The sequence below is a fragment of the Vicugna pacos genome, chromosome 3, assembly GCF_048564905.1.
Source record: "Vicugna pacos chromosome 3, VicPac4, whole genome shotgun sequence".
NCBI classification, from domain to species: Eukaryota; Metazoa; Chordata; class Mammalia; order Artiodactyla; family Camelidae; genus Vicugna; species Vicugna pacos.
In genome coordinates, this window is record NC_132989.1 from 57,138,234 (window position 1) to 57,156,690 (window position 18,457).

At 36.2% G+C, this 18,457-nt stretch overlaps 1 protein-coding gene and 1 long non-coding RNA gene across 4 annotated transcripts in view; one reads left to right on the plus strand and one right to left on the minus strand.

Moving 5' to 3' along the window:
• KIAA0825 (KIAA0825 ortholog) overlaps positions 1-18,457 on the plus strand; it is a 351,023-nt gene that overhangs the window by 307,600 nt on the left and 24,966 nt on the right. The gene's annotated exons all lie outside the window — the stretch shown is intronic.
• The window catches only part of LOC107034419 (uncharacterized), a 79,664-nt gene that overhangs the window by 27,258 nt on the left and 33,949 nt on the right, over positions 1-18,457 (minus strand). The window contains exons 3-4 of one of the 2 annotated variants that reach the window (XR_012071311.1): positions 17,124-17,182; positions 3,806-3,993 (exon numbers count right to left, since the gene is read on the minus strand). The exons of the other annotated variant lie outside the window; for it this stretch is intronic. This is a non-coding gene — a long non-coding RNA (uncharacterized lncRNA). The remainder of the gene's footprint in view (positions 1-3,805; positions 3,994-17,123; positions 17,183-18,457) is intronic. 2 annotated transcript variants of the gene reach the window in all.

Below are 18,457 nucleotides of genomic sequence, written 5' to 3' on the forward strand. Positions count from 1 at the left end.
CAGATAGTAAAACAGGAAAACCACTTTTTCTTACATGAATAAGCCCCAGTCTGTGTTCAAGTATAAAGTTTTTTCCACCACTGTCTAATGCATCTCACCCTTGGACAAACTGTGTTCTATTTGTTCGTAAACACTCTAAGACTTCCACATTTCCTCTGACCTGGCTATACCCTTCATATGCCCCAGCCCCACCTTTCTTCTCCTCGAGATTCAATTCAAATGCTCCTTCCTACAGGAAGCCTTCTCCGTTACTTCCAGCTAGATGTGAATATTCTGGCCCTCTGCTATCCTAGCCTTCTTGATTGTACTTTTAATAGCACTCCCACCTTCAGCCTTCTACTGCAGTTACCTGCTCACATGCTTTGTCTCCCAGTTACTAGCTTATTCACTCCGTGAGGTCATGTCTTGTATGTCTGTTTAGACCTCATACCACCAAACTCACTGCGCTGTGCTGTATGTACAGTAAATGTCTATAGAATTGAACTGTTGAGTAATCAGTGTTAGTTAATCCAAACCCACACTTTTATACATTTAAGTCATTCACACAGCTAAGTGTTCTCTCTTACTGTGTGCTCAGAATTCTTATTAGAATCTTGGATTGAGTCTCCCTGTAAGCAAAAATATATGAGGTCAGCTATTTTTTGTTTGTTTTACTTAACTGTTGTTCGTCTGTGAAATATTACTCTGCTTTAGATTTTCTATATCAGCTTTAATGATATTTTCCCTGGAAAAAAATATTTATTATTTTAAGTCCTTGGCTGAAACAGATATATTAAGTATATTAATTATGCTGGAAAATAAATTATACTACAGAATATTACTACAAACCATTTGTTTTGTAAATATTTTAGGTTACTCATGTGTGTTTTTTAAATCAGGAACTATATGGCCTTAAATATTTGATAGCTTTATATGATTAACTAACAGTCAATGGTTATAATTGTTTAACAATGTCTAATTTGATTTAGGACTCATATCATAGACCCTAATACATTATAAAAAAAAATGGGTGCCATGGTTTGGATTTTCATGACCTAAGGATTAAGTTCAGCCTGATTGGACTTTTAAGATTTACTCTCTTAGCGACTTTCAAATATGCATTACAATGTTATTAACTATAGTCACCATGCTGGGCCTCACATGGTAATTGTTTTTAAAACCCCCTTTTTACCTGTAACATTACTGTATGTTTAGGCCCCAAAGAAGTGGAGGGAAAGACTATTTGGAGGATACCTGAGGAATTATACTTGAAAAAATAAAATAATTTAAGCCAACTTGCTCCAAACCTGTTCTAATTGGAAGAATAGTTCTTTATCTGCCTCAGTTTTCAATGACAACACTCTAGGTGGGCAGCAGGAGCTAAGGAGATGCCTCTCAATTTCCTTCAGTGCCAAAGATAATTAGGGCAGACTAGAGTCGGGGCAGAGCTGCTTGGAAAAGTTCTGAAGGTCTGGGAAAATAGGCTTTTAAAAGGAAGGTGAAATGTAAGCTTACCTCATTCTGACACCTTGGGTTGTTTTAGGACTGATGTAAAAAGTGCTTTTGGGAGCACACACTTATTTTGTAAGGTTCCTATTGCAGTTTAATAGTCATCTCAGTGGGTTTTGCTTTAACTCAGTTGATAATTATAATAGAACAGAGAATGATACTGCATTTTTATTTATATTAGAGTTCTTGGCCATGGGTATCTAGGGAGCCCCTAGGTATAACTAAAACCTAATTAGGAGAATAGAACATTGCTGACTCAATTTCTGAATTGGAGAGTAAAAGAAACATAATAATCCCTGATATAAAAACATAAAATCATTTCAAAATAAATAACTGAAAAGGATACTCTGAAATATGCCCTCCACTTCTCCAACCAAAAAGAATAGCAGTGTGGTATTTTCTAAAAGAGAGCCAGATTGATCCTTCGCTAATTCTTCCATTCCATAGGTGTATTTCATAAACTTGTCAACTGGGGACAGCAGGAGTGAAAGGTTAGTCCACAAATGGTTGATGAACAGTAATGAGACTTTACAGAGGAGCCTGAGAGAGTGCGATAGATAAGCACTGAGACAGGGAACAAGATGAAAATCAGCCAGCCCATGGTACAAGTTTTGGGAAACTCATGATGCAGGAATTAAAAGAACTCTTGAAGGATAGGAGTATATGTATTTCAGAGAGGCGTCTTTGAAGAAGCCACTAAGCACAAATAAAGAAAGAAACAGCCTGCCCTTTAGACGGTATCTTGCCTGCCCTAATAGGAGAAAGAAACCAACTCTGACCTATGCATAAAACGTGGGGGAAAAAAAGAACATAACCAAAAGATGGATGAAAAATACATACCTGAAGAGAAGTGGCACAGAGAAATACAGAAGTGTCCAATAAATAATCCTCCAGCGTCTCAAAGAAATCAGACAACATGACTTCTTAAAAACAATCAAAAGAAAGCTAAAAAAGGTGATCCAAGTGGGGAAGGTATTGCTTAGTGATACAGCGCATGCTTAGCATGCATAAGGTCCTGGGTTCAATCCCCAGTACCTCCACTAAAATAAATAAGTAAATAAATAAATAAACAAATAAATACATAACCCTAATTCCATCCACCCACCACCCAAAACAGTGATCCAGTGAAATAACAGAAGATGAACACCGAGCTAGAAACTCAGGAATAAAATGAAAGAGAAACTAGAAATCATTACAGACATAAAAGCCCATTAAAGGCAATAAAAATTAGAATATGTACTCTTGAAAACAAAGTCATGCAGGTCAGAATTGAGAAATAAAAACATGGAGGATAAATCTTACAAATCAAGTTAGGAAAAAGAACAATATAAAAATTATGATAAAGAAGATGATAGATGTGGCAGACAGACAAAGGAAGGAAATCCCACTACCAAAAACTTTCTGTTTCTGAAGAAGATTGACAAATGGAGCAAAAAATGATCTAATATTTAAGAAAGCTTTCCTGAACAAGCATTTGATCTGTATATTGTAAGGGCCCTTTACAGCTGAAAAGAACTTAATACAAAATAATCAATACCAAAACATATGCTAATACAATTTCTGGTATTTAAGGATAAAATTATTTGGGTTTCCTAACTGAGAAAGTCATGTAAAATGGGAAAAAACAGGTTTGTCTAGACTTCTTCAAAGCAACACTAATGACAGAACAGTGGGGCCATGGCTGTAAGTTTCCAATTGCAAAAGTATATGATCTAAGAATTTCACTCATAGGCAGGTTATCTTTCAAACATAAAGACAACATTCTCAAGCAGGTAAGAATTTAGGGATTATAGCACCTGTGCTAATTATTATTAGCAATAAATGAATCAAAATAAAATACCATGTAAGAATACTTAAGATTAAACTGTCATGGAAATCTTGTCATACGGTTCAATGTCATAAATCTTGAGAGTGTAAAACCAATTATATACAAATGAGCCTGCACACATAAATGAACTGTTGAGGATGGAGGAAAAGGGAGGTGGTAGGCTGGTCCACTGATGTGTTAATGCATCCTTTACAGTCAGCTCTCAAAAGATACTGTTTCATGTACTGACTTCAGCCACTTTCTTTCATACTGTTTTCTATATTTAGTTCTTTCATACTATTTTTTTTCATTGAATTTAAAGAAATTTTTAAGGAATTCTAACAATTCAGTGAAGAAACATTTCTCAGAAGTCCAACATTTTTTTCCTTCACTTAATGTTTTTCCTTTAATTTGTTATGTATTATTAAAGCATTTCTGGAATTATCCCATTTAAAAAAAAACCTTTTCCTCTGTCTTTGTATGAACACAAATGTCTGGAAAGATACTCACCAAATATTGAAGTTATTTCTGGGTAGTGAGATTTTGAGTGACTATTAACTGCTCTCAGTAGACAAGAACATATAAATAATTTTATGGATGAACAGCTTTAAATATCAAGAAAAACGGATATGAATTAAATGCCCTGAAAACTGGAGTGTCTTTCTGATGCTGTCTTTTGTATATTCTTCCTTTCCCTCCTGAAAAAAAAAAAAAGGTGTAATTTATTCAATAGGTGTATGTAGGATGCACACTGTTAATCTTTGGAGGAATTACAAAGGAATCTAAAGAAAAGTTATTTTTCCATAAAGAGCTTACAATTTAATTTGATGGTCTTAAGTTTTTTGCATTTGTCTGAGTGCAAGTGTGATGCTAACTTTTTATAACAAGGAGTTGCAAAGAATCAATCTGTGATGTTTTGAGGTAGCTCTCTTTTTCCCTCTTCTCATATAATCCACAGCTCTCTTATCCAAGTAAATTGGTAATTTTTTGTTTTGGAATTATTCAAAGTATAAGGCAACCTCTTTGGGAGCTATTTTCATGTGGGCTTGAAAGAGAAAAATGTTGATCCAAACTATTATACCTTAATAATATATTTTAGGGTGTATCTCAAGTCACTGCTTTTGGTTTGACTAAATTAGCAATTATCAAAGAAGTACAAATCTGTCGTATTTGCATAAATCACATCGCCCAATAACAAAAGTGACTCACACTGGCCTAGATTTTGTAAAATAATTTGTTACTGCTCTAAAGAGCCTTTTAAGATGAATCAGTGAAGTTGTTCACCGATTTAGCTAGTTATCCAAATATTTTGTTTATAATCAGCCAGTTTGATCTTTTTTTCCTGAATATACCATCAGGTTTATGGGATTCTGACTGCACGGTTTTAATGAGCTCAACTTTACTTTTCATTATCAGTTTCAGAGTAGAAGCTAAAATTTTGAAGATTATGGTATATCATGATTGTCAAAGCTCCCAGCTTGACATCTTATTTCTTAAAATTCATTTCAAAAGATAAGATAATGGGAGGAATCAGCAGTTACCTGAGTTTATTAGCATAATCTACTTGGGGAGGAGATGAGAAGTTGTATTTAATATGATGGGTAACTTACCACATTTGTACAAATCAGCTAATCAAGTATCTGCTAAACGGGCAGGTTTCCATTGATTGTGAGTACTTGCTTTCTGATCTAGTTTACTTCTTTTTTAAAAGAGTAAATGTAAACATCTGATCACCCTCTAGATAGCTTTACCCAGTATATGTCTTCAGTTTAATTGCAGAATTCAAAATCCTTTCTTAAAATCATGAATTTTTATTTATTAAAATTAATCGTGATATAATTACAAAGATGGTCATTCACAGTGAGGACTATGAACACCTTTTAAGTGGATAATAACAAATTGCTCACTATAGTTGCTTTTGCAACTTTCAGTTTTGTATATTATTTTGTCCTCCAAGGTAAAATGACACAGTAAGCATATTGTATAAAACCCAAGATCATCACTCTTTCACTGCCTATCACCCTGTTTATGCTTAACCAAGCATTTATTTATTAGTTCTTAATGGTAAGGGCTACAAGGTTACTATACCTGAGAGAAAAATCTGTAAGACAGGCTTTCTAATTAATCACTGGGAGGGTTCAGGAAGGTCTAGCTGTTTCTGTAAACTGAAGCATTTGTGCACTCTTTTGCCATTGAGATCATGAAAATGGCAGGCAGTGCTTTATTTCTCTAAGTTTCTGTACTTCCATTAAGAATAATGAACCCTTTACATGTTTCTCTGTGTACACATGGATGCCATCATTAAAACTAGGATCTTTGTTCACCTGAGACCAGATGTGGGGACAGTTCTAAGAAAACAGAACAGTGGTTCCAGCATCTTAGGAATGACACTAAAATGCCACCCATGACACTCTGAATTGAAGACCACCATCTCAGAGCAAGAGGCTCTGAGACAGAGCAATCAAGAGCAACAGACCCTGTTTGGCAGGAGTTACCGTATCCAGGACCATTTGTGACTAGTTAAATGAGCTGGAGCATTGTTCCATATTGGTTAATTTCACTGAGGTCACAAAAACTGCCATGAAATTGGCAGCAGTGCTTCAGGTGAAATCTTAACTAATTGACAGTCTTTCCCACAACTACCCTGGGTCACTGGGTTGCAATAGCAATAGATAAAATGGCACCAACTCTTGCCATATTTACAAGTCTATTTGGGATCCCACACTTATTTCCCCAGTCCTTGGCATCTGCTTTGTTGTATTTCCTGGTGCAGAAGCCTCTGCAGCCAGAGGCAAAAAGCACTGCAGATCTGACAGCTTATTCCTCCTGTCTCTAGCCATGTCCCTGACATTGGCAGAGGTCATCACCTAAGCCACACTGCCGGTATTATTTCTCTCTTAAACACAGTCGTGTTCATTTCTTAAGCCCAGAACACGTAAACAGTACACAGAAATGTGTCCTCTCTGTCTGTTCATGTACCTCAAATGTAGCATCACAGGCCAGGATATCTAATCCTCCACTCATACTCTTGTGAAGTTTTTCTTCTCCCCATCCTTCCCACCCATCTCTCTTCATTCCTACAATCCTTACATTCATGTTTTAGTTGCAAGAGATGCAACAAGCAGTAACTTTTCAGTGTTCTGCAGTTCTGTAGGTGCTAGCCCGCTCCTGGCAATGCTAAGGACGTGACTGTGTGCCCTGCTGCATTTTGTTAAAGGCACCTTCCCCGATGGCTGCTTCTTTCTGTCCTTGTATCTGCCAAAGAAGCTGTGGGTCGCCCTCAGAGCCTCATACACCTGCTTTCTGTACTTCACCCAAAGAGGCTTCCCATTTTAGGTTTTACAGTATCATGCTTCCACAAGACACTTTGTTATGCAGATGCTGCTTTAGTTCAATCAAAAAAGAACTCTCTTTAAAAATTCAAAGAAATTAACCATTTAAGGTTCTGATATATATGTTCAAATTCTACATTTCTAGGGAAACAGCAGCACTAAGGAATGATAGAAATGTACTCTTTAAGTTGGAAATACAGCAGGGGAAAACAAATCAAGGAGAGAAGCAGAGCTTCTATAAAAGGGAACAGAAAGACAAGGAATAGAAGTAGATGAGTTGTACTGTATAGGAATTTCTTTTTTTTCTTTGTGGATTAGTTGAGTTTGGTAACTGGTACACTTATAGGTATAACTTCATCTAGTTCACAGGTCAATGGTTATGAGTTTGAGTGCTGGTTCTGTTTTAGCTGGACTGTTGTGTTCTGGTAGAGTAGGTTACAGCATTCTGAAAGCAGCCCTCCCATGAAGATGCAGGTGCTGGCTATAGGTGGTCAGGCTACAGGGCACAGAAAAGTAAGGGGCTCTCAGAGTCCATGGGCAGATTCCCAACAACATCTTCCACCACTGTAATTTATCCATCAGTAAAACCACTAGGTACTAACACAGCCACATCCTGTTGAAGAAAAGGCTTGAGGAAGAGAGCTATGAATTGATCACTATGGTAACTAAATTTGTCTTGAGGTTCTACAAATACTATTCAGACATTTAAATATTAATTTTATACAACTTTGAATTACATATGACTATAGGATATAGGTGCCTTTATTGTTGATTCTCAAATATTGTCAAATTGTATAAAGTTAGTTTTTAAAAGTTTTGGTAGTACCTTTTGTGTTCTATATTGATAACCTGAAATCATCAAAACCTATATTAGAATTTATTGGATTTTTACTAGAAACCATTGATGCTACATTTATGTATATATTTATTTATGCCTTATTTTGTTTGGAATAGGATTTAAACTAATAGTTATATGTATGCTCCAGATTATAACCCAGATTCTTTTATAGGGAAAAGAAATCAAACTCAGGAATTTAGAAAATTAGTTTAAAGGATTTGGACTCAGTCAACATAGACTAGAAAGATTATTGTTTTGTCCTTAGACAGAAGTGGTTATGAATGTTTTGCCATTTTGCCCCATGCCTTGAGTAAGTCACTTCATCTCTCTTAATTTCAGCATTTTAGTCTCTAATCTGGAGACTATAATGAGACCCCACAGAGTTATCATGAGGATTTGGTGGAATGATGGAGTACAGACAGTACTCCAGTGCCTGACATGTAATATATACTCAGCTAAGATTAGCTAAGGATCCTGATGAATATGTGACCAAAAAATGCAAGACAGAATTGATTAAATGTTATATTTTAGGGTATAGACATTAAACATGAAGGGGTTGAGAGTCACTAAGCCCTCAAGTAATCAGAGAAAACTTTATAGAAATTTAATAAGGGTCTAGAAATACAAGGAGGATTAAGAGAGTGTCTTACTTAGTCTATTTGGGCTGCTGTAAGAAAATACCATAAACTGGATGGCTATTAAACAGCAAACATTTATTTCCGAGTTCTGGAGGCTGAGAATCCTGAGATCATGGCACCAGTAGATTTGGTGTGTGGTGAGAAACCACTTCCTGGTTCACAGGCAGCTGTCTTTTCATTGTGCCCTCACGTTGGGGAAGGAGCAAGGGAGTTCGCAGGGGTCTCTTTTATAAGGGGCACTAATCTCATTCATGAGGGCTTTGCCCTTATGACCCAATTGCCTCCCACAGGTCCCACCTCCAAATACCATCACACTGGGGAGTAGGTTTCAGTATGAATTTGGGGGTTATGCAACATTCAGTCTATAGCAGGGAGTGAGAAGATGAAATCTTGTTAGGTGAAAGAAAAGGAGCAAGAAACAGAGGCATGATGAGCAACAGCATGGCAGGAGGCAAGAGAAGAGGATGCCAGTCAGGTCCAGGTCATCCCACCACGCCTGACAGTGACTGGAGAGGTTGGCAGGAGACTGGGTTTGGAGAAAGACGGTTGGCTTCACTATGGGTTTCTAAGGTTTGAAGTAATATGATGTCTGAGTAAGGATACACCTCACACTGTAGGAGATGGGGTTGGGCATTCTGGAGAGGCTGTGGATTTGGAGGACATCACCTCATAGTGATAGTTAAACCCAGTGAGCTCTCAGTGACAGGAGAGAGAGCAGACCAGGGACTGAATTTGTACAGGATACAATCCAGTTATAGGGTAAGAAGCAGAAGAAGCTCAATCAAAAGTAAACCCACCAAGAGGGGTGGTCAGAATAATAGGAGGAAAGCTAGAATAGTGGTGTGGAGGCCAAAAAAAAAAAAAAGATGGCTTTCAGCAAGAGAGAGTAGCTGAAAGCCTGGGGAGGACACAGACAGAGGGTGGTGTATGAGTAGCTGCTTCCTTCCTTGGAAGGACAGAACCAGGATATCCAAAGTGAACCCTGGAAGGAGAACCTTGTCGGGGGACGGACCCTGACCTCTGTTCTGCCTCTGCTGGCTTGGCCTTTCCCTTGGGTTAGCTTGTGCAGATCATCATCTTTCTGCTTCTCCCTGGCTCCTGCTTCCTTACCCCTACCCCGAGACCCAAGTACACCTTTTCTAGTGCTTTGGCCCCAAACCACCTCTTTTAATTCTCCCTTAGAACAACTGGGACAAGCTAAATCTTTCAGAACAGACTTTGCAAAATACTAAGAGACAACAGAAGGAAAGACACAGGAGGAGGTAATGCAGAGCACAAACTCTCCAGAACCAGACTCCCTTGGTTCAGATCCAACTTTCTCATTCAGTAGCTTCATAACTTTTGCAAGTTTCTCAGTCTCTCTGTGCCTTGCTTTTCTAGTCTGAAAAATGGGAATAACAACAGTACATATTTCATGGGGTTGTTGTAAGAACCTAGTAGATTTAACATATTTAAAGCTCTTGGTTGAGTGCCTGGCACATTTTAAGTGCAATGTTAAGTATTTGCTATTAAACAAGTACAGAATATGAAGAATTGAAAGAGCAGTATGCATGGCGTTTAAGAGTTCACTAGAGCCAGACTGCCTGGGTTCAAATCCCAGGTCTGCCTTTTACTAGCTGTGTGACTTTGGACAAATGACTGAACCTCTCTGGGCCTCAGTTCCTTCAGCTATAAAATGTGGATATACTACTTACCACTTCATCATTGTGAGTACTGAAAGAGTTAATACATGTAAAGTGTTTAGTAAGTACTTAATAATTAACAGCCATCATTATTAGCTCCAAGGCTTCCCAGTGCAGTATTCCGATTACTAGGGATCGCAGGTGCTGTTCCATTTTACACCTGATACAGGCAAAGAAAGCCACCCCCTCCCTGAGCCTGGCAGGCCACCAAAGTAAATACAGCTTCTTTCACGTCCTTCCCTCTTCACAGTTAGGAGTCAGATGAATGGAACAACCCTTTTCTCACCAGACTAAGCCTGCTCACATTTCCTCTCCTAAGACCTACACTTTTCTGTGGTGACTGTGTGTTGACTTCACCCTTCAGATGAGCTTCTCAAATCACCCAAGGGTGGGGAGAGCTTTCTCTTAGAATAGAAACCAGTTTTAATATAATCAACTGAACTTAGCATTCATACAACGCAATTTAAGCACAATGAAAATGAAGATAATATAGTAATGAATATTCCAGGAGACAGAGAAGGGATTTAAGCAAGGGTCATGGCTCTAAAAGTTCCTTTCTCTAAAAGCAGAGATGTGTAGGGAAGCCAATTCCACATGTAAAAAGTCTGTAAAGAGGTTTTTATGGCAGAGAGCTGGGGGCTTTTCAAGCCAGGGACAGCACACAAGAGGGGAAGGAGATCTTGCTGTAGCTGGGTCCTGAACTCAGCTCTATCTGCCCAGAACCACCATTTCTTCCACTGATGTCTGTGCAGTGGGTGGCAGGTAGCTCTGCTCTAACTTGACCTGTCACCAGACAAACAGCCTGCCACCGGCACAGACAAGAGTAGTTCCAGAAAAAGTTCCCGTCAACTGGATAAAGAACTGCCTTTACATCCCAATCATTTAGATGCTTCCATGTATAGATACTATGCAATCAGGAAGTGTCCACGTGAAGATACTTTAGTTATTTTCTCAAAATAACAATCTATAAAACATAAATAGTAAATTTCTTTTTACCATAAAAGAAAATTAGATTATCAGAAATAGAGGCTATAAATCATATGCTATACAGCTGAACTTTTTATGTACCATAATAACTAATCACTTGGCTATCAGGGCACAAGGGAAATTACAATAAATTATATTTTGTGCGGTATGTACCACATGAATGAAGCCAAGAATATTACAGAAGTGACCTTCACCTTGTGTGATGTCATAGAAAAAATGACGCTGCCCTAATAACTTCATAGGGTTAATTAGTTTCAGAGAACACACAAGAGGCAGCGATGTCACAGAGCTTTTTTTATTTTCTTTCCCGTGGGAAGTTGGGCTAATAAAAATGAAAAACATTTCAAGTAGCTAAGTAAGAAAGAAGAGTTGCATAGAGTTAGAAGGAAATGCTTTAGTGCTGTCCCCTTAGAAGGCCTAGTTCTCTTTCTTTGTAAGCTGCAAATCTTATTCTTTTCTTGTGCATCTTTTCCCATTGACTTGGGAATCTTTGAAATGACCATTGTTTTCAAAACCTGCTCTGAAAATGGATTTTTAAAAAAAATTTGCTGATGAACACAAACTCATTTAATCAGATAGGGACCTCTGCAGATAGGGAGACATTTATCTGTATAAAATATGCAGCTTTGTTTGGTCTCACCACTTGGGTCCCCAGTGGGGTGGAGGTAAAGTTTCCACAGTCATGCTGATTTCAGATGAATAGATTTGCTGGTGTCAAAGACGGGCTGCGGCACTCTGCTGGCATCTGGGGTACAGAAGGCTAAATCTTCTGAATAGAGCCATTGATGATTACATTTTGGGGAAACTTAATCATAGAGTAATTAGGCTTTAATTCTTAAAAAACTTACAATTAATTGGATCTTTTATACAACTTTTTTTTGTTTGATTTAAAGTACCATGTAGTTTAGTTATAGAAATTTATTTTAAATATGGATTTAATTAGAATTGTTTTATGATTTTAATGAGTCTTAAAAGTCTTTTGATGAGCAGCCTGTATAATTATGGTATTTAAAATGATTGGCTAAATGCATACTTTTATAATTTACCTTTCAGGAAACTGTATTTTTATGGAGGCTATTTTTTGTATGATGAATTGTTTCATTTTATGTTCCATTTTTGTGGGAACGGGTACTTATTCCTGCCCCTAATCACCCAACTGTTTTCTTTCTAGAATGAAATTAAACTTTCATGGAATCAAAAGCATCAGGCAGTAGCCCATACTATAGTTATATTTAATCCCAGAAATATTTTTGTTTTTACTAAAATAAACTGAAACTGAATCACTGCTAAAAGTTTTAGCTGGGGATTCAATTTTCCTACATAGTCAGGTACAAAGAAGTTACCTGAAGAGAAACTCTTTTTCTACAGAAAAAAATGTGGTTTTAGGAAATGACTTGAATTTCTTAAATAAAATGCAGTATGGAGTTGTTAGCTTTTTAATGCACTGTCAAAACAACTAGAAGTGAGCACTTTCAATGAACATAAAAAAAATTTAAATCAGAAAAGAAAGGAAAACAGTACTTTCTCCCCTTTGAGTAGGTCCCATTCCAACCTACACTAAATCAGGTAACTTGCCTTTGATATTTTTCTGCTGATTAAAGAAAGGTATAGTAAATATTAGGACACATTTTTATTTTCCATTTTTAATATTATATTCTAGCCTTCATATGTTCTATTTTTAGGTCAAATTATTTACATGTGCTTGAAAATCAATCAATGCAGCTTACATATTAAAAGAGTACAGGAGGAAAACCATACAGTCATTGCAACAGATGGAGAAAAACATTTGACAAAACCACTTCATTATTAAAAACTGAGCAAACTAGGAACAACAAAAGCAAACTTATTCAGCTTGTGAATAACCACAGCTAACATAATACTTAGAGATCATATGAATAAGGCAAATATGTCTTCTTTTTACTAAAGATCGTAGTCTGTGCAATAAGACAAGCAAAGAAAATAAAAGGCATGCAAATGAGAAGGGCACAAATAAAGTATCCTTATTTGCGGATGACATGATATATAGGTAGGAAACCCTAAAGGATCTACAAAATAGCCATTAAACCTATTGAGTAAATTTAGAAAAATTACAGGATACAAGGTCAAAATACAACCTGTCATTTTATACACTAGCAACAAACAACTGACAATGAAAAATTTTAAAACTTCCATTTAAAATAGCATAAAAATACTCATGAATAAATTTAACAAAAAGATATTTAAGATATTTAAGATATTTAAAACTATAAAACATTGCAAAGTTAACTAAATAAATGAGGAGATACACTATGTTTATGGATTGAAGATTCAGTATTTTTGAGATGATAATCCTCCCCAAATTGATCCATAAATTCTAAGCAATCCTAATCAAAACCCAAACAAAATTCTTTTTTTTTTATTTTTATTGAAGTATAGTCAGTTTACAATGTTGTGTCAATTTTTGGTGTTCAGCACAATACTTCATCATATAGGAACATACATACATTTGTTTTCATATACTTTTTCACCATAAGTTACAAGACATTGAATATAGTTCCCTGTGCTATACAGTGTAAACTTGCTGTTTATCTATTTTATATATATTAGTTAGTGTCTGCAAATCTCAAATTCCCAATTTATCCCTTCCCACCCGCTTCCCCCCTGGTAACCATAAGTTTGTTTTCTATGTCTATGAGTCTGTTTCTGTTTTGTAAATAAGTTTGTCTTTTTTTTTAAGAGTCCACATATAAGTGATATCATATGGTATGGTGGTATTTTTCTTTCCTATTCTGGCTTACTCCACTTAGAATGACATTCTCCAGGTCCATCCACGTTGCTGCAAATAGCAGTATTTTACTCTTTTTAATGGCTGAATAGTATTCCATTGTATAAATATACCACAACTTCTTTATCCAGTCATCTGTTGATGGACATTTAAGTTGTTTCCATGTCTTGGCTATTGTAAATAGTGCTGCTATGAACAGTGGGGTGCATGTATCTTTTTGGATTAAGGTTCCGTCTTAATATATGCCCAGGAATGGGATTGCTGGATCATATGGTAAGTCTATTTTTAGTCTTTTGAGGAATCTCCATACTGTTTTCCATAATGGCTGCACCAAACTATATTCCCACCAACAGTGTAGGCGGGTTCCCTTTTCTCCATACCCTCTCCAGCACTGTTTGTGGACTTTTGGATGATGGTCATTCTGACTGGTGTGAGGTGATACCTCATTGTAGTTTTGATTTGCATTTCTCTGATAATTAGCAATATTGAGCATTTTTTCATGTGTCCATTGGCCATTTGTATGTTTTCATTGGAGAATTGCTTGTTTAGGTCTTCTGCCCATTTTGGATTGGGCTGTCTGTTTTTTTCTTAAGTTGCATGAGCTATTTATATATTCTTGAAATTAAGCCCTTGTCAGTCTCATCTTTTGCAAATATGTTCTCCCATTATGTAGGCTGTCTTTTTGTTTTGCTTATGGTTTCCTTTGCTGTGTAAAAGCTTGTAAGTTTAATTAGGTCCCATTGTTTATTTTTGCTTTTATTTCTATTGCTTGGGTAGACTGCCCTAGGAGAACATTGCTGAGATTTATGTTGGATAATATTTTGCCTATGTTTTCTTCTAAGAGGTTTATAATCAATTGTCTTCTGTTAAGTCTTTAAGCTATTTTGAGTTTTTGTGTATGGTGTGAGGGAGTATTCTAACTTCACTGATTTACATACTGCTGTCCAGTTTTCCCAAAGCCATATGCTGAAGAGACTATCTTTACTCCATTGTATGCTCTTGCCTCCTTTGTCAAAGATTAATTGACCCAAAGTTTGTGGGTTTATTTCTGGGCTCTCTTTTCTGTTCCATTGATCCATATGTCTGTTTTTGTACCAATATTATGCTGTTTTGATTACTGTAGCTCTGTAGTATTGTCTGAAGTCTGGGAGGGTTATTCCTCCAGCTTCATTCTTTTTCTTCAGTAATGCTTTGGTAATTCTGGGCCTTTTGTGATTCCATATAAATTCACACAAGATTCTTGAAGAAATTGACAACATGATTCAAAATTTATATTAAAAAGTAAAGGACCCAGAATAGCCAAACAATTTTGAAAAAGGAGGACAAAGTTGAAGAAGTTATTTTACATTATTTGAAGACTGAGTAAAATGTTATAAATCATGACAGTAAAAGAATAGGCATATAGGAAATGGATCATGATCGAGCAACCAGAAATTAATCTGCACTTACATAGTCAATTTTTTTCATCTTTTATTGAAGTACAGTTAATTTACAGTGCTTCAGTGGTACAGTAAAATGATTCAGTTATGCAAGTATACACACACACACACATATATATATATTCTTCTTCAGATTCTTTTCCATTATAGGTTATTATAAGATATCAAATATAGTTCCCCATGCTATACAGTAGGCCCTTGTTGGTTATCTATTTTATATATGTTAATCCCAAACTCCTAATTAAGTATTAACTTAAATAGCAAAACCTAAGCTATCAAACTTCTAAAAGGAGGGATGAGTTAAACCTAACCTGTAGACATGTTTGTCCTGCACTAAGTATCATCTTAATCAAATGAAAAACCTTTAAAATTTCTTAGGATTTTTCCATCTTCAGCCATGGTTAAACTATAAAATAATGCAACTGACACATCAGCTTTTCAATAAGCATTTTACTCTTTTCATTGGATCAAGTTTTTACAGTGTGCTGGTTTCCATTCTCCTTATGTTGACGGAGTTTTGTTCTCTCCCAGCTCCCCTCCTGGCTGCATGTGCCATAGCACGTCTTACAGCAGTAATACATTAGGTTAATAAAGCAGTTATTTAATTGACTCTAATTTCATTGGCATTTCTATTAGCTAAAGGAAAGGGGTTCAATCACTGTTTACATTTATAAAGCCAATATTATGGTTTAAATTATGGCCTTTGGATAAAATTGAAAATTGAATCCTGATAATCCTTAAAGCAATATTTACAGAGGACTCTTTGTCTTTGTAAAGAATAAAGGGAATGGAAACAAGAGCACATTAAATCAGTAGGATTTTTAAATATTCATTTTGCAATCAGCTTCACTGGTTTCCAGGCCACTACCTACCTTCATAATTCTTTTTGTGAAGAAATACCATATCTCTTGCTTTAATTATCCTGTGAAATATAATCTTTTGCTTCACATTCTCTTTTCTGATTCTGGAGTACAGGAGTTTCCGATATAACTCTCATAGTGCAAATATTCCTCCTCAACCAAAATATTTGAAAAATCAATCTTGGGATACTACTCATAACTGAAGTACAGAACTTTTTTCTACTAATGTCCTTCTGTTGTTCCAGGATCTCACACTGCATTTAGTTGTCACGTCTCCTTGGTCTTTTCCCATCTATGCCAGTTCCTACATCTTTGTCTTTCATGGCTTGGACACTTCTGAAGGGTACTAGTCAGTTATTTTGGAAACTGCCTCAGTTTGGATTCACCTGATGCTTTCTCATTAGATTAAGGTTGTGCATTATTGGGAGGGAAACCATAGAGGTGATGTGCCCTTCTCAGTGTCTCATTTCGGGGATTAAATAGCGTAAGTTGTCTTATTAGTGGTGATGTTACTCTTGGTCACTTGGTTAAGCTGGCATTTGTTAGGATTCTCTACCATTTTTCCTTTGTGATTACTAAATATTTGGGAAGACACTTTGATCTTATGCAGATATCCAGTTTTGGCATAAACTTTCTTTCACCCACTAATTTTAGCACCCACAGTGTGGCAATTATTGCTGTGGTGCTTTAATGGTGATTTTTCTCTCCCTTGTTCCTTCATGTATGTTAATTAGAATTATTATTTGAGAAAGAGTTGTCACTTATCCTCCCATTTATTCACTTGTTTATATTAGCATGGATTCAGAAATATTTATTTTATTTGATTATAATCTAATGCAATCATTATTTATTTTGTCGCTCAAGCTGGTTCACCTTTGGCAATTGGCAACTTTCCAGGCTGGCTCCCATGCCCTTTTGATATGGTCTTATCTTTTTTTTTAACCTCCTTACTTTCTGATGCTCCAGGTTCATTTTGTGTTCCCCTGCTGTGTTCCCCTGCCCCAGCCCTAGAATCAGCTGTTTCTCTAAGGAGTCCTGTCTTTTTCACTAGAGAGCAGAATTTGGAAACCAAGATTTAGGTGCTGACTGCTCATTGCTACTGGGGTACCTTCTAGCCCCTTTCAGTAGGTAGGGCTAGTAAATACATGTGTGGATACTAACTCAAGCATACACACACATCAAGGTTTATTTCTGTATCATTTATATGTACATTGAAAGAGTAAGTTCACATTGATATCTCCAATTTTAACCCACCACCACAGAGCTCATTCTAGCTTTCTTCTCTTACCTGTAACTTCTTTCTCTGACAAACATGACTCCCATTTTCTATAATTTGACAACTCAATCCTAGTATATAAACATAAGTAAAAATATCTTTAAAAGCATCTAAAAATACTTCCAAAATCTCAAGTTTAAAAAAAATTAAGATAATAGTTTTAGATTTCCTAATCCATATCCTGTTAGAAACAAATTACCAACTAGAGAACATTGTTTGTGAACAGCTCTTCTGCCTTTAGTCTTAAAACATTCAGTCAAAATGTTGCTTTCCAGAGTTTCTTAGCTTCGCTCCTTTCTCCCTCACCCCCTTCAGTGTAGTTATCGATTCATTTGTAATATTGTTAGATACCCATGTCACAGTCAGTATTTCATATTTCCCCCCACATCCTAGTTGATTTTGTCATCTTAATAAATTTCACTCGTTGTGGTGTACAGTTCTATGTATTTTGACAGATGCACAGAGCAAGGTGTCCACCACTACAGTTTCCTACAGAACAGTTTAATCAACCCCCAAAACAAGAGTTACTCTCTTAGGGAGAATTTCTCCTCCCATTCCCAACCCCTGGCAAGCACTGATCTGCTTTCTTCCCTGTATTTTTGCTTTTTTTAGGAATCTCTGTCATGTAAGATGGAACCACACAACATATAACCACTTGATTCTGAATTCCTTCACTTAGGAAAATGCATTTAAAATTCACCCAAGTTGTTGTGTGAACCAGTAGTTTGTTCCTTCGTATGGCTGAGTGATATTTTATTGTATGAAATAGTTTAAGGACATCTGGGTTGTTTATAGTTTGGGGCTACTGTAAAGCTGCCATAAACATTTGCTTATAAGGTTTTATGTGAATGTAAATTTCTATTTCTCTTAGGTAGACACCTAGGAGTGGGATAGAAGGGTTATATGGTAGAAGTATATTTAACTTTTTAATAAACTACCAAAACCACTTCCCAAATTGGCTATACAATGTACTCCCACCTGCCTATAGCATTTTAAGAAGTAAACTTGTAACCTAAGGACTGTATGCCCTCCTAGATGTTGTTTATGTGTGATGACAGGAGAATTCTTAGTTATTCAAGAATTTTAAAATTATACCACCAAATGACCTTTTAAAAAAAAGTTACTTAAAGTCATACTCTAATCAACTGAGACAGAAATCATAATTAAGAAGTTGAAAAAGAACATTCCTAACAAACAAAATCTTAAGGGAAAAAAATGAAGGATACTTTCTTCTCATAAAGAAAGGATATCTAAGAAGACAGAAAATACATAATGTTAGTTTTAAAATTAGAACTCATTAGAATCAAGGAGGAGATGGATATCCCAATCTATTTAACATTTTTCTA